This window comes from Chrysochloris asiatica, unplaced genomic scaffold (genome assembly GCF_000296735.1).
Source record: "Chrysochloris asiatica unplaced genomic scaffold, ChrAsi1.0 scaffold00139, whole genome shotgun sequence".
NCBI classification, from domain to species: domain Eukaryota; kingdom Metazoa; phylum Chordata; class Mammalia; order Afrosoricida; family Chrysochloridae; genus Chrysochloris; species Chrysochloris asiatica.
The window spans coordinates 9026341-9038891 of record NW_006408657.1 but is presented as its reverse complement, the minus strand read 5'-3'; the positions used below and the strand labels follow the sequence as shown (position 1 = coordinate 9038891).

Below are 12551 nucleotides of genomic sequence, written 5' to 3'. Positions count from 1 at the left end.
GTGTCCCAAAGATTTTGGTATGTTGTGTTTTCATTCTCATTTATTTCTAGAAACTTTGCGAATTCATGTTTAATTTCTTCTACTACCCAGTAGTCGCTTTTCAGCAGGGTGTTATTCAGTTTCCATGTATTTGACTTGATTTCTTTGGTCTTCCTATTGTTGATTTCTAGTTTGATAGCATTGTGATTTGAGAAGATGCTTTGTAGTATTTTGATATTTGTAAATTTACTTAGATTTGTTTTGTGGCCTAAAACATGGTCTATTCTGGAGAGTGGTCCATGTGCACTCCTAAAGAATGTGTATTGTGCAGTTGTTCGGTCGAATGCTCTGTACACATCTATGAGGTCCAATTGGCTGATTGTGTTGTTTAGTTCTGTGTCTGTCAAGTTTCTTTCTGGTTGTTGTATCCATTTTTGAAAGTGGTGTATTAAAATCACCCACTATTTTTGTAGATTCATCTATTTCTTTCTTCAGATCTATTAGAGTATGTTTTATATATTTTGGTGCTCTTTCATTGGGAGCATAGATATTTAATATGCTTATTTCATCTTGTTCAATTGTCCCTTTAATCATGATATAATGTCCATCTTTATCTATCATGCTGGTTTTTGCCTTAAAGTTTATTTTATCTGAGATTAGTACTGCCACTTCTGTTCGCTTTTTATTGCAATTAGCTTGCTATATTTTTTCCCATCCTTTGACTTTTAATCTGTTTTTGTCTCTGTGTGTGAGATGCGTCTCTTGCAGACAGCAAATTGAAGGATCTTGTTTCTTATCCATTCTGTCACCCTCTGTCTCTTAACAGGTGCATTTAATCCATTTACGTTCAGTGTAATTGTCGATAGGTATTGATTAATTTCTGTCATTAAAAATTTTTTTGTGGTGTTGCTGCTTCTTTGTTCTGTTTGTCTTTCTTTGTTGAATTCATGATTTTTGTGTTCTTTCTTGTGAGTTTCCTCCTAGTTTTTGTTTTCATATTCTTCTTGGATTTTCATTTTCTTGATATGTTGTGAACTGTTAATTTTCTTTGAGGTTTCCTTATAGTCTATTAACTTTTCTGTCCATTTATTACAGTCAATTTTATCCTGTAATTGACCTGACCTTCTTCCTCTCTGGATCTCTTTTCCTACGTGTTTACATTGTGCTTGTTTTGATCATAGACTGATCTCCTAGAGTCTCTGAGTTTGTTCGTACAGTTTTGTTTTGTTAATAATTCTTCTTTCTGTTAACTTAATTCAGGGAGGTGCTGCCACGTATGTCAATCTCTGGTTGTTGTCTTTTCTTGTTGGTTCTCAGTCCACAGAACTCCCTTTAGTATGTTTTTTAGTGCAGGGTTGGCTTTGGTGAAGTCCCATAGCTTCTGTTTATCCTGGAATGTTTTGATTACACCCTCATATTTGATTGATAGCTTTGCTGGACAAAGGATTCTTGGTTGGCAATTTTTTTTCTTTCAGCGTTTTATATATGTCTCCCCATTGCCTTCTCGCTTGCATGGTTCCTGCTGAGAGATCTGAGATTAATCTGACTTGCTTGCCTTTGTATGTGACGATTCTGTTTTCTCTGGCTGCTTTCAGAAGTGTCTCCTTATCTTTGAGTTTGAGAGCTTGACTATGATATGTCTTAGTGATTTTCTTTTGGGGTCTACCCTTCTTGGAGTTCATTGAGCTTCTTGTATGTTTATTTTTTCGCTTTTCAGGATGTTGGAGAAATTTTCTTCCAGTAGTTCTTTGACTATTTCCTCTGTGGACTTGTGTGATTCTTCTTGTTCTGGAATGCCAGTTATTCTTAAGTTATTCCTCTTCATGTTGTCCAACATGAATCTTATACCATCTTCAGAATTTTTTTATCCTTTTTTGTGTTTGTTCTTCTATCTTAGTGGTATTGAGGAACGGGTGTTGAGCTTGAACCACTGACCTTGCAGTTCAAAAGGCTTTGCAGTGTGGCACCTTAACCCACAGTGCTATGCCGGGACTCCTCTCAAACCAGTGAAATAAAGCAGACCAGATAGGATGCACATCCGCGTCTCCTGTATAGGGTTTCCAATGAGTGGCTGGTGAACTTGAACCACCGACCTTGCAGTTCAAAAGGCTTTGCAGTGTGGCGCCTTAACCCACAGCGCTATGCCAGGACCCCTCTCAAACCAGTGAAAAAAAGGGAAGACCAAACACGACGCATGTGAGTTTCCCATATAGGGTTTCTGAGGAGCGGCTGGTGAGCTTGAACCACCGACCTTGAAGTTCAAAATGCTTTGCAGTGTGGCGCCTTAACCCACAGTGCTACGCCAGAACCCCTCTCAAACCAGTGAAAAAAGACACACCAAATCCACGTCTCAGCTTGGGCTGAGTGTGTGGGTTCCTTGCAGAAGAAACCACCAGCGGTGAGGGTGAGTCGTGGCCATTCGGCTAAGCCCCTACCTCGATTCACCCAAATGGAGGTGGGCAAACAGTGAATGCACCTATTACCCGACACCAAAGAAAAAAATAAAATCGGAACCACACAAAAATCGGCAAAGTATTCTGTGCACCTTTTCTTTCCCCAAGGTTCCCACAGCGTTTTTCCGTGGTGTCTCTGCGCCCGTATTTCTTCCCGCCACTTGGTCTTGCTCAGGGTGTGGGATCAGGCCTCCAAGCCTGGATGGCAGAATCAAAAGTATGTGATTTCCACCTCAGCTTCAAATTCCACAGGCTATAAGCCTTCAAACCTTTAAACTATTCCTATCTTTGTGGGTCCGAGTTTTGAAGCTCTGTCTTGCCTCTTTTTTGCCTGGAATTCTGAGTCCAGATGCTCTTTTTTATCTCCTTGAAGGTAGAGTAAGGGAGGCAAGCAAGAAACTTTCCCTCTGCCAAAGCTTGTTTTACAATATTCCTCATGGCTAACTCCTTTTTTATTGTTGTTGTTGTTCAAGTGCCGAGGAGTTGGTTCTGACCCATAGCGACCCTGAATGGGGTTTCCAAGACTGTAAATCATTACGGGAGTAGAACGCCTTATCTTTCTCCGGCGGAGCAGCTGGTAGTTTTGAACTGCTGACCTTGCAGTTCACAGCCCAATTCATAACCACTACTACTTTGTAAATCCTGGTGGGGGAGCTCGGGGGCATGGGGGGGTAGGTAGGGGGGAATGCATCGGCCAAAGGGGATCATCTAATTCCAAAGTAGGTAGCTGTTTTTATGAGTTTTTCCTCAGACTCTCCTTTTCCCCTGTATTTTCTGAGGAGTTCCTTGCCACTATCTTGTCTGTTTCCTTGGCCCTGCCCCATGGGTGTTCGTTTTAGGGATATACAATGGGTGGCGAGCTGATCGGACTAATAACCACAGGGTTAGTGTTGCAAGGGGAATTTTTTCATCTTTCTGATGCTTCAGCTTGAGATTTTCCCCAACATGTTGCCAAACCTCCAGATCTAAAGTGCCTCTACCAGGGAACTAAGGAGCTCTGGTAGCGTAGTGGTTACAAATTGGGCTGCTAACCTTAAAGTCGGCAGTTTGAAACTACCAGTTGTTCCTCGAGAGAAGGAGGAGGCTTTCTGTTCCTGTAAAGACTTATAACCGTGGAAACCCTGTACAGGGTTGCTATGAGTTGGAACCGACTCCACAGCACATAACAACAACAACCGGGGAACCAAGGGTTATGAAGTAAAACAAGTTCCATAAATTTCTATAACTGGGTCTTGGGCACATCGGCCCCACTTGCTTTTAACAGCTGTTTAAGTATTTTAAGACACTATTTTTGTTCATGGGACAGTCCCTGACCCATGATTCCAGCTGAGGATGACTTACTGCACAGTTTTCCTTTTGTTTTCAGGGGAGCGCTCCAAAGTCCACTGCGAAGTCCTTCACACCCGGCACCACTTGGCAGAATCCATCCAGCAGACCATCTGGAAGAAATTCACATACTCCAAAGAGTGGTTGGGGGGGCGGGGGCTCTTAGCTCCTCTTAGCTAAGCCGCCTCAAGTGCTGTAGATCAGCCCATTTATTTTCAGCAGATCTTTACAATTTTTCTTCTTATAATTAACATTCTTTTTACTCATAGACAGGAAGGGTTAGTATTGAGTAAGAGGAGAGAACATAACAATCATCCAAAGGTCAACATTCTTTCATCTATAGGGTATGAGTGGAATCAGTACAGTTCTGCCTTCAGTTCTATATGCAAGAGAGATCAAGAAACCCGGGCCTTCATCAGGTCTCAGAGTTCTCTCAGCCAGCTCAGATTAACTGCCACAATGATCATATGATTTTTCTTAAATTTGTTAGTATGGTTAATTACACTGATTGATTTCACATTCTGAATCAGTCTTGCTTCCCTGCAGTCTTGCTTTTATGGTATTTTGACTGATTGGATCAGGCTCACTTGGTTTTTTTTTTTTTTTTTCCCTTACGGAAAGTCAGCTGATTAAGAGTTTTAATGCCATCTACAAAATACTTTCAAGGGAACAACTACATTTTGGTTTCCTTAAATGACAGAAGTGTAACATGTTGTTATCATTGTTACGTGTTGTAGAGTTGGTTTGGACTCATAGAAATCCATATGTACAATACAACAAAACACTGCCCATTCCTATGCCATCCTCATAACTGTTTTTATTTTTTATTTCATTGTTGCAGCCATAGTGTCAAACCATCTCACTGAGGGTCTTCCTCTTTTTCACTGACCCTCTACTTCACCAAGCATGATGTTCTTTTTCTGGGACTGGTCCCTCCTGATAACATGTCCAATGTATGTGAGACAAAGTCTCTTCATCCTAACTTCTAAGGACTATTTTTGCTATACTTCTTCCAAAACAGACTTATTTGTTCTACTGACAGTAATTTCAATATTTTTCACTAACACCATAATTCAAAGGCATCAATTCCTATTTTCCTTATTCATTGCCCAAATTCCAAATTATATGAAATGATTGAAAATACCATGGCTTGAGTCAGGTGCACCTTAGTGCTCCAAGTGACATCTTTTCTCTTTAATACTTTAAAGAAGTCTTTTGCAGATGTACCCAATGTAACACATCATTTGAGCTCCTGACTGATGCTTCCATGGGCATTCATTGTGGATCCAAGTAAACTAAAATGTTTGAAAACTTCAGCATTTTATCCATTTATCATGATGTTGTCCATTGGTCCAGTGTTTCATTGAATAAAGAATTGTAGCAAAACCAAGTTAAATTTCTATTCAACTAGAAAATCTGGGAATAGAAATTAAAATAATGGTATGACAATATCTTTTGTCCATAAATTTGACTAAAATTTTAAATACTGACAAAATAAAGTTCTGTGAGAGTGTATGGTTTCCACATGCAAAAATTTGTGAAAACATGAATTGTCATGGTATTTTTGGATTATAATCTCAACAATACAATTATCCTACTTATATTCATGGGGAACTGGTTCCAGAGTCTAAGTTCCCTTTGAGGGATTTCTTTGACCACTTAATAGCCTTTTTCCCCTGAATATTTTCCAATTGTAGTTGGTTGAATCTGTAGATGTGGAACCCATGGATATAGAGTGCTGAATGTATTTATTTATTTTAAAAATTTAAATTTCATCCTTTCCACTTTAACCTGATTTCCAGGCTTCTGTGTCTTTCCTTTAGAAAATATGAACATTTTCCTAGGAATCCAAGTTCAAAGATATTGATTTCAGTCCTGGTGTGGAGCTATAGGATAAAATACTAGACTGCAAGGTTAATTTGAACTGCAAAGTCGACTCGTGGTTCAAGCTCACCAGCAGCTCCTTGGAAACCCTATACAGAGTTGCTATCAGTTGAGACTGACTTGACAGTACTTAACAAAAGCAACAATCCTACTAATCTAAATAAACAGTTGGAAACAACTGTGAGTCCAACAGTAGAAGGAAGATTAAGGTAATTATGGAATATACACTTTGAAATTCAAGATAGTAGTTACCAAACTGAAGTAGAATTAATATGTTCTGGATTAGTAACCTTAAGGTTGGTGGTTCAAACCCACTAGCCTCTCCTTGGAAACCCTATACAGGGTCACTCTGAGTCTTAACTGACTCCACGGCTCTTAACAGCAACAACAACAAATGAAATCGTAATTGTGTATTAGTCAGAGAGAGTAACTGAATAAATATGGTTTGGAATTTTACATCAGATCTCACAGTTGTCTTTGGAAAGCTCAGTCTACCTTAAAGGCTGGAAAGATAAAAATATAAAGAAAAAGCCCTATTCTGCAAATTAATATCATTTAGTGAGGCAATTTAGATATATTTTGTTTTCATTTTCCATAACTTTCTCGTGATTCTCTACGGACCTAGTCTTTACTGATGATCACCACAGAACCAATTGTTGATCTGAGAAATATCATCACAGAAGCTTTACATAGTGGAAGACTTGGAAAGCCCTATTTGGACACGTTAGGTAGAAGGGCAGAATTGCCATCATCTGAATGAATCTTTGGTAATATTCTCACTTTTTAAGAAAAGTTTTTGTTTGTTTTTTAAAAAGACAGTTTTGACTATTTTGGCTTAATATATCAATCCGTTTTCAGTAAAATTAGAGTACCCAACAAGACTTAATTATGTCATTTTCACTAACGAAGGAAATTTAAAAGTTCCATTGTCTATAATGTGGGCACATAATAATTAAATGAGAAACTCCATGAATTCATAATGAAAGCATTCATACAGTGAGGACAGGACAAAGAAATGAGCAGAGCAGCAGCGAAGGGTTCGCAAAAAAGGCAAACGTCCAAATCCACAAATCAGACCTGGGTCTCTGAGAGCCAAATTAAAGGCTAAAATGGCTCAGAGCTGGCATTGGGGAAATACTCGCTCATCATTGGGGACTACTTTGCTTCATCCAAAATGCCAGGATTATACTAGGAAGAAACGTAAATCCTGCAGAAAATAGACCTTCACATTGGCGGTGTTAATCTGAGCCAATTATGAAGATTTTTTTCCTGTGCAAGTATTAATTGTGGTGATCCTATGGGGGAATGGATTTGGGGTAAACACCACCTGCATTGGCAACTGACAGTATGAGGCAGGAGAATTTGGCATCTGAACCCCATTATGTATGTTGCATTATGAGTGAAATCTGTGAATTACATCTGCCCAAAGACTCTGGTTTTTCATTACTTAAAAAAAAAAGACAGAAACTCATATTGATAGACCAATTATAGATGAAAAAGACACACTCATTTATGAAATCTGGGCTCCAATCTGCCCTGAGCTATATATTATGCCATAATTAAGTTAGTTGGGGGAAACCTAATTCCTAATGATCTGAGTGTAATGCTTAACAAAGATGGTGTTCCCAGTGTTTGTTCACCATCTTTGCTCTGGTCATGATAATAGGGAATGAAAGCAGATGGGGTAGGATTAGGGGTGGAGATTAGCAGCATTAGTCACCTCGCATTCTGCTCTCAAACATACATAATTGGGAAGGGGAAACATTTTCTTCATGGCAATGGTGGGAGTATCACAGAGGAGAAGTCAGCTTGTCCAGCCAACAAGCCACACAAGCAGTGACACAGCAGAGAGTCACATTTCCGGCTGAGATTTATGGTGGAAAATCATCGCTCCCAGAATGGTTACACTGAGGCATTTTCTGAGCCTCCTTTGAGTTTATGAACAAGACCAGCTGTGCAAAGTCTGTGAGCCATAGATTTATCATGGCTATATGCCATGAAAAAACAATTAAAAAAATTTTTTTTTTAGATAGGCAGGAAAGTTGGAGAGGAATACAGGAAGAACATTCCATTCAAAAATTGCATCTTTATTTATTTATTTTATATTTGGTGCAAAACTGAAACAAATGAAAATCCTTTACCACTGAGTTAATTCAGACTCATAGAAACCCGATAGGACAGAATAGAATGGCCCTATAGATTTTCTAAGGCTTTTATCTTGAAGGAAGTTGACTGCTACGTATTTCTCCTATGGAATGCCTGCAGGTTCCAACCACCAACCTTTGTGGTTAGCGTCTGAGTACTTAACCACTGTGCCATCAGGGCTCCATAGATTTGGTGCAGGGAGTTTATATTTTATTAATACACTTCTATCTAAAACCCATTGCCATTGAGTCGGTTCGGACTCATACTGACCCTGTAAGGCAGAGTAGAACTGCTCCTTTGGGCTTCAGAGACTGTAATCTTTATGTCTCATCTTTCTTTCATAGAGAAGTTGGTGGGTTTGAACCACCACCCAATTTCATTAGCTGTTCTTGCTTAACCCATTGTGCCATAAAGTGAAGTAAGGCCATTACACTGCAGTCCTATGATCCTAGTTATGTTGCTGTTGTTGTTAAGGGTCTTCAAGTTGGTTCCAACCCATAGCAACCCTGTATAGCGTTTCTGAGAAGTGGCTGGACCACTGGTCTTGCAGTTCAAACTGACCTTATGGTTCAGCACATTATCCCACAGTGCCACACCAGGACTCACGATCCTAGTTACAACCCTTGCTAATTCAATGTTGTATCTGTAATGCAGTTCTCTCCCAATAAATCCACTACCATTGAGTCGATTCCAAGTCACAGTAACCCATAGGGTGCCTGACATTGTAAATCCTTGATAGCAGACAGTTCCATTTTTCTCCCATGCAGAAGCTGCTGAGTTTGAACCACCAATCTTGCAGTTAGCAGCCCCATGCTTATCTCATAGCACCGTAAAGGTATCTTTACTTCTAGTTGAAAGACACAGAGGTTCTCAAAAAGTGTGATGCATAGAGCTGTGCTTACGCATTCTGGTTGCACTTACTTTTCCACTTCTTATGTTTTACACAAATTGGCTCCCATTTTGCTGACAAATTTTAACAAGAGATTTCAAACAAATCTGCTCTAGTATGCCTTAATATGTCTTCCAATACAAGTTGTATATGACTTTTTTTTTTTTTTTTTTTTGCATCCTTTAAATAGAAAAATGACATTTCAAGAGCCTAGACTTCACTCCTTCCTGGTCCAACTTTGGACAATTTGGTTGTGAGCTACCTCAAGGAATTTCACAAAAGCCTTATAAACTCAAACTGCTGTGTATAATATTACTCTTGCTCTTCAGTAGGTTTCCCTTTTCATTTAAGTTTTATTGTATTTGTATAACAGTTCTGCTTTAACAAAAGGTGCCTAACTAACTGGTAGCTAAAAATTAACTGAGAATAGGCAAGATGGCAATGTAGCAGCTCCACACTTGCATACCGCATACCATACCTACTCCCCAAAACAAAACAGAAACTCTGAAAACGAATAGAAGGATTACAACAACTAAGTGAATGATTAATAAAGGGAAAGGCTGATGTCAAAATGGTGGAAGAATTTGGTGTTTTCAACTCACCCATGCACTACCTTCTCCCTGGTTCAACAGTGATCATAATGCTGTGGCAACCCATGATCCCAGAGAGGGTCCCTAACCCCTGGTTCAAGGGAGCAGAGCAGCTCATAGCCACAAAGTATTTAGTGTGCCTGTTTAACCTTTCTGGGGACTACTTTAAAGACAACACAAAGTGCTCATCTCCCTTTTGCCTATCTCAGGGCTTTTGCAGGGCTGAGAAGTGGCAGGCACCGCTCAAAACACTATACCCACCTATAGCCACCAGAGATCAAAGAGTACAATCCAGACATACAATAGATGCCTAAGGACTCCAGAGGAGAATCCAGGACAATTTCCTTAGGACATTAAAATACACCTATGTATACAGAGTTATTTAGAAACCCACAGGCAAGCCCAGGGTGAAACACATGCTTGAAGATTAGCTGAGCACACTCTATACTTGCGCCTTGGGTTGATCCCTCCACTTTCATCTTAGCCTCATCCCTAGCCTCAGTTTAAGTTAGACTGAAGGAACGAATACCCAAGCACAGAGCCAACCTGCAGACTGGGAAAGGTTAGTTTTTAGTTTAGTTTTGCTCTTTGTCAAAAACACTATTTGCATACAAACTAAAGAACATAGACGCCAGGGACTAAACATGTCCAAAAAGTCAGGTTTTACAAAAATATTTTAGGAAATCACTAAACAAACTACCAAATCCTCCACACACACACATATACAATGCAAACCCTGGGGAAGAAGGGAAATACCATTTCTTATTTCCAGAGATACTATAATATTAAAATGTACAGATTTCAATTGTTTTAAAGGCATGACAAGGTACAGAAAAGAAAAACCCATTCAAATAAGTCAGTAGAAACTAATACTGAGGAAGTCTAGACAATGGAACTACTGGACCAAGACTTCGAAAAACTTGCATTAAATATACTCAAAGAGCTCAAGGAAAATATGGACAAAGAACTAAAAGCAATCAGAAAACAATGAATAAACAATAATGAGAATATCAATAAAGAGATGTTGTTGTTAAGTGCCATTGAGTTGGTTCTGACTCATAGAGACTCATACAGGGTTTCCAAGGAGCAGCTGGTGGGTTTGAACTGCTGACCTTGTGGTTTGCAGATCCTACAGAGCCACATCAGGATTCCAATAAAGAGACAGAAATTACAAAATGAATGAAACAAAATTCTATATATCATTCAGAATTCCATTTCATTCTATTCCGTCTTATTTTTAAATCTGCAGTCCATTTATTTTTACCACTGCATATTCTGTTCCACTCTGTATGAGGGTAAATAAAAAAGTATTGCTGTAAAATCATGAAATTCTTTACTAAACAGAAACATCAAAATGGAAGCTACTGTTTATTGACATAAAAGGGAGGGGGACTGCAAACTGTTCCTGGATAAAAATCATTCTCTCTTAACTCCATTTTTCTATGAACTGTTTTTTGTTGTTGTTGTTGTTTGTTTTTTTAGGTATGAGGCTGATGCCAGATAGGTTTTATTATATATTTAGAAAAAAAAAAAAACTGGAAATTAAGTCATTCAAAACGAATGAGAGTTGTAAGCCCTTATAATTATTTAATGGCAGCATTTGGATCCACTGCCCAAGCCAGTTTTAACCCAACCAAGATGCTGGAAAGCAGAGCACACAGTTGTGCCCATGAAGCCAATGAGGGTGATGGGCTCTCCGGTGTAATATCCATAAGCATAAAGAACTCGTCCAACAATCCAAGCCAAGCCCAAGCCAGAAACTATACGTGGGTGGTAAACACCTCCAACAGCTAAGAATAGGAAGGGAAGATACACTTCCAAAGTGTTCTGGTGAGCTCGCTGAATGCAGTTGAAGAGATGTCCATTTTCTGGGTCCGTGCTATACATGGTAGGATACTCCACCTTGTACTTCTTTTGGGCCTTGGCAACGTTGATGGCTAGATGAGCTACCATTATGAAGCTAGCAGCACCAGTTAGAAGCACAAACCCATACTCCTTTGAGAGGACAACCATCTTGGCTTACAGGTGCTGTTTTCTGTAGACAGGTCTCTTCCAGCAGTGCCAGCATAGCATGATTCCAGGCACAGACGTGCAGTCTTCTTCTATGAACTTTTTGAAGCCCCTGGTATACTCCATCTAGGTATATACACTTCTGAAGGTGGTATTTCCATCTTTCTAAACTCACAAGCTGCTCCTCAGAAACCCTATACTGGGTTGCTAAGAGTCAAAACTAACTCAACGGCACTTAACAACAACAACAACCCTTCCAGGGAGTCATGGTGTACTGCTGTAGGATAAGCACTGGGCCACAAGATCAGTTTGAACCACAAGGTTGGCAGATCAAACTCACCAGCCACTCTTTGGAAACTCTATACAGCGTCACTATAAGTTGAAACCGACTCGATGGCACTTAGCAACAACTTCCCATGTAGAAATTCTGTGATTTTCAATTTATACCATCAAACAGCAGTTTTGATATCTTCAAAAGGCTCCAATTTTGAGTCTGAATGGGCAAGATCAGGGTTGCAAGGTGGATTCGGTAAGATTTCCCAACAAAGACAGACCTTGCTACCCTGGAAGAATGAGCAGGTGAATTTTCTTAATGGGGAAAAATAAAAGGCTCAGTGCAACTTCCCCGGACTTTTTCTGATCAATGAAGTTTTCAAATTTCTAAACACTTCATAATAAGTCTCTATGATTGTCCTGTCTCCTTCAAGAAAATCTATCAAGATCACCCTTTTGGAATCCCCAAAATCAGTCACCATTACTTTCTGAGCTGACCTCTCTGCCTTGAAATAAATTGGCCCAACAGATCTCTTAAAAATCCACTGTTTTTACTGATTTTGTTTGTTTGTTTAAAGGGACCCTAATAGCTGTTTGAACGGCAAGGTCTGTAGTTCAAGCTCACCAGCTGCTCCTCGGAAACCCTATACAGGATAGCTATGGGTTGGAACCAACTTAATGGTACTTAGCAACAACAACGATGGGTTCTCGACTTTCATTATTGAAGAATACTTTGGGTAAATTATTGCATGATGCAGAAAGCATCAAAAGAAGATAGAAGAAATACACAGAGCCACTGTACCAAAAAGAAATGGTCGATGTTCAACCATTTTAAGAGGTAGCCCCCCCCCATCCAAAAAAAGCTAAAGAGGGTAGAGAGAAACACTGTAAACTGATGATATATGGTGGGGATAATAATCAATGTAACGAAACAAGCTATATGAATGGTTGAATGTGAAGCTGATGATGTGCCCTGTAAACTTTCACTCAATGCAAAATAAA

General features: G+C 39.4%; 1 pseudogene; it reads right to left on the bottom strand.

Moving 5' to 3' along the window:
• Positions 1-10853: 10853 nt before the first annotated feature.
• Positions 10854-11279, bottom strand: LOC102811552 (annotated as a pseudogene).
• Between the last annotated feature and the right edge of the window lie 1272 nt (positions 11280-12551).